Source organism: Embiotoca jacksoni, unplaced genomic scaffold (genome assembly GCF_022577435.1).
Source record: "Embiotoca jacksoni isolate LCO1_2020_lvr unplaced genomic scaffold, fEmbJac1.0.p SCAF_20, whole genome shotgun sequence".
NCBI classification, from domain to species: Eukaryota; Metazoa; Chordata; class Actinopteri; family Embiotocidae; genus Embiotoca; species Embiotoca jacksoni.
The window spans coordinates 1,388,771-1,391,118 of record NW_027185341.1 but is presented as its reverse complement, the minus strand read 5'-3'; positions in this window follow the sequence as shown (position 1 = coordinate 1,391,118).

Sequence of the window (2,348 nt, the reverse complement as noted above, 5' to 3'; positions counted from 1 at the left end):
TCGCGACGCGCGCGCGCGTACACACGCGCTCTTACAACAACTTTGATTTCGCCTTGACAAAGTGCTCCGCTTGTCCCGATTGGCCCAGGCCGCCACAAATACGCCAGAAGCAACCGAAAAGCGCGTCGTCATTGGCTGACAGATGATGACGCTCTGAGAAGGTAGCGCGAGGGTCAGGTGAGAGCTGCAAATTCAACAGTATTTCACTTTTGTCTCTGGCTGCTGTAACAAAGCCTTTTCTTGTTGATGTTTGAGTACAAATTGTTGATAGGCTAATATTTGTGATGCTTGAATGCAGGATTTAAAGTGGGATATTATGACTCGATAAAATAGATTAACCTTCTTCCTTCACTGAAAATATCTGCAATCAATGTGTTCCTTCCCTCACTTATTTTTTTCCGTATACTAAAGAATAATTTATTCAGCGTTTTCTTTTCATTTGTAGCCCGTATGTAGCTCTCAAACTAGTGCTTTGTGGGTTGCATATACTTCATTAGAGCAAGATTACAAACACTGAAGGAAACTTTTTGACCCATGTAGTGGGGTGGTGAAAATAGTAATGGCAATAAAGTTGAATTTAATGTATAGTAGCAGTAGGGACACAGTCAGAGGCAATGTTAAAACTAAATAGTCACTTTTGCACCCTATGAATTATGAAGGTTAAAAAAAAAACTATTATTCTTACAAATGCTGTATTTTGGCTTATTTATCTTTGGTACGCAATAATTGTCTAAACTGTTGTGGTAAAATAACAAAGAGTCTTGCGCATGCATGCATGGTAGTCTTTATTTCGGATAAATGCCAAGACATAAATTATAGGTTTTATAGCTGTTTACCAGTATTAGCCTGAGGTGACAGTTCTGCCACATTCCTGAAAAAAAACTAAGAAAACCAATAACTAGCAAAAGAAACTGCTGTCATAATCTAATATGAATCAAACTGGAATAACTCTAAATCAACAGAGAATGAAAGTATACCTTAAAAAAACCACAAGCAGAGGTGACAAAACAGTCCACAGAGAGCACCAGTAGTTGAGCATGGGTGGCTGATTCAGCACCAAGGACAGCTCCTCTCGCTTGCCTGCCTCTGTGTGTGTGTGTGTGTGTGTGTGTGTGTGTGTGTGTGTGTGTCTCACTAATTATCAGACTTACACGTGAAACTGCCTGGTTTCATACACACGGCATATTCTGTTTAATCTATTAAAAGAATGTCTTTTGTCAATCAAACTTAGTTGTGTTTGTTGCTATAACCGCCTGTGTACAGTGTGTAGTGCGCGCCATCACGGAGCTAATTATAGAAACGACTTAGAACAAACCGATGGCGCTGACTACTAATGATTTCTGCTTTTTGCGAAGGCAGATATGTGAAGTTAGCAGGACAATTGTGGCATGATAATTAACACGGCAGAGGCAGGATAAGAGAACGTCCTTAAAAATTCTGCCTTTGGCGCTGGATTTCATTAATATTTAGATAATATTCTCAAACAAAGCAGTTCAACCTTGAGCAGGGGGAAAAAACACAGCAGACTGCGCTGCTATCTATCTATCTATCTATCTATCTATCTATCTATCTATCTATCTATCTATCTATCTATCTATCTATCTATCCATCCATCCATCCATCCATCCATCCATCCATCCATCCATCCATCCATCCCTCCCTCCATCCACCTACCATTCTTATACTATAATGGTAAGTAAAACATGAATAGTTCCTCCTTCTTCTGTTAAGCAAAATATTCTCTCGGAGGCAAAGCAGGTCTGTGCGCCATGTCCCAGTTTTTCAGTGGCAGTTGTCGGAAATCATCATAGGTGGCCTTGAGCAGCTGCACTGACAGGCCCTGCCTTTCTCCATTACCCGAACAATATTGTCTTGTGGTGAAACAGGTAATTATGCAAATTCAGGACCATATTATTGTATCTTAAATGCATGAAAAAGCTGATAAGGACTCTCAAGGGCTTCTCAGTCTTCTCAGCTTTAAAACTTAACAGAGTGAGGGTATGACCTTACCGCATATACTTTAATGTTACACACTGCACTGTGTACACTTTGTAAATAGCCCTTACATATTTCCTGCTGCATAAACGCGCCATAAATGATGGCACGTAACTAATCTGTGCTCATTTTTCATTTTTTTTGCTGAATGCAAATAACATCAGTCAAGTACAAATCACACAAAGTTTTTTTGAGCTGTGACTTTTTGCACCGGTGTAGTAAGTATGCAACTTTCATAACTACTGGCTTTCAAAAAATGGCATTGATGGCAGTGAATCCTTTGCTCTCATGTTACGGCAGAGTTCTCGCTGGTATCCATTTTGCAACATCATCTTTTATTAACTGCTCGAGGG